At 41.9% G+C, this 2,139-nt stretch overlaps 1 non-coding gene across 1 annotated transcript; it reads right to left on the minus strand.

Annotated features, from left to right (window-relative positions):
- Window positions 1-846: 846 nt before the first annotated feature.
- On the minus strand, window positions 847-915 carry Trnaa-ugc (transfer RNA alanine (anticodon UGC)). Its single transcript has one exon. It is a non-coding gene; the product is annotated as a tRNA-Ala (tRNA).
- Between the last annotated feature and the right edge of the window lie 1,224 nt (window positions 916-2,139).

Below are 2,139 nucleotides of genomic sequence, written 5' to 3' on the forward strand. Positions count from 1 at the left end.
ATATTAATATGAGTATTCCTATCAACACAAATATTTATGTAATGTTTTGATATCTAGGCTTGCTTCAAATTTAACTCAGATTTACAGTACAGCTGAACAGTACCTGTGTTTTATTTTCTGTATAAAATAAAACTCAAACTTTTAAAAATAAAAGAAATCATAAGTTCTTCAAAATATGGCAGACCCACAATGAATTGTCAGTATCATGTCAAATTAATAATAATGAGTGACTGCAGGGTATGTCCGGTCTGGCATAGGTTGGGAATATGGCATTGAGAGTTTGGGTAGAGTGAGGCTAGGAATGTGGTCATGAATGGGTGCCTCCAGTGGGCTTCAGTTACTGACATGTCTGAGACTCAGTCTCTGGGGCTCCCTGACAAGGGTTGAAGTTATTTCTTCAGCAAGCAAATGTGAGTTTGGAAAAGCACCGAGGAAGAATGAACCTTGAAGATCAAACACAGGGTCAAGGGGGGAAACATAGAAGAAAGTGTCTTGATCCTGTCCCTGAAACAGACTTTTCTCCTACACAGTATCCTCCCTTATTTCTCTCAAAGAAGAAGTCATTCTTCCTTGACGTCGTTCACCCGAGAAAGCATACCCACTAGGAAACTGCCAGCAGCATGAAGGCAGAAGCTGTGAGGAAACATAATCCCAGAGCGATGACCACGCTGTACTCCCCAGACTAAGAGGTCTCCATGGGAACATCTTCAAGGTTAGAGTGGAATATTGTTGTCACCGTTATAGATGAGCACTTTGACCATACGCCCCAGACTACGGAGGTCTTTACTGACACGTCTTCTAGATCCTGTCTAGAAACTGATCCTGAAGAGAAAAAAACAAAAAGCTTGGAGAGGCCGGGAATCGAACCCGGGACAACATACGTGCAAGGTATGCGCTCTACCACTGAGCTACAACTCAAAGCCTCACTCGAGACCTCTTTCCAGCCTATATGAACTGACAGAGACTCAAGCTACTTTTTATAGTGCCTGAAGATATTTATATCACATATTTGCATATCATTATCGACAATTTTTATGTCATCACTTCTATGGGAAAAGAATCGATTTCCAATGCAAGCAAAACAAGAACAAGAACCACAACAAATTTTGTGCTCTGCAAAACATGGCAGACCTACATCACTTGAGACTATTGTGCTAAATTCATTAGAATGTGCTTCTGAAGGATTAGGATCATCAGGCAATATTGAAGCAGGGATTGGGTAGATGGCATTCTGAGGTTGGGTACAGCGAGTCTACGGTTGCCTTTAGTCTTCTGGGCCTCCCTTCTATGGAGCCTACCAGGAACGCTCTCAGACCCAGGCTCTGCGCCTGCCCACATCCGGGTATAAATTTTATCTTAGGCAACATTGTACATTTACAAATGTTCTGAGGAAGGAAGAACCTTGAAGATCAAACACAGGGTCAAGTGAAGAAGCATACAAGAGAAGTACCTTGATCCAGCCTCTGAAGGAAACAGGAAACAGTTTTTTTTTCATCATTAGGTCTAGCTTATATCAACTCGACAGAAGGCTTTAATTCCACTATAGAGGTCACAGGCTGTGCATTTGAATCAGCTATATTTAGCGATTTGAATCACTGAAATCCAGGGTACAGAGTAATGTTGATGACATAAGAGTTAATGGTTGGACAGCATATGCCAACAACAGAAAGTAGACATCAGAAAGAAGATTCACAAGTGGTGTAATAATCTAGGTGGTGGCCAGAAGCGGGTGACAGGCATCCTAATCACCACATCTCTCTTATACTGCTTATGGACACCCTGCATTCCCTGCATCTGACCATGCACATATTCTGTACACACAACCCAGCCTCAGAAGTCCTTTGGTCTCCAATATTTCTGTCCACAATTTCTCCTTATTCCTCACGGCAAAAATATGTCTGTTTTGTGCAGCTTCTCATCCAGCATTCAGAACATTTTGGGTCAATAATAGGTTGTACCAATTTTCATGTCTTCATGTATCATTTTGAATTTTGTCAGTTATGTGTGTAAAGTTGCCACATTAAAATAAGGACCTTCCCTTGGTGCTTCGGGATCAATCATGGCAATTCTGGCTGCAATCTGCACCACGATTCCAGACCGGAGGCCCCTTGTCATCTTCCTCCGCGTTTTTGCTTTAAT

Source organism: Rattus norvegicus, chromosome X (genome assembly GCF_036323735.1).
Source record: "Rattus norvegicus strain BN/NHsdMcwi chromosome X, GRCr8, whole genome shotgun sequence".
Lineage (NCBI taxonomy): Eukaryota > Metazoa > Chordata > Mammalia > Rodentia > Muridae > Rattus > Rattus norvegicus.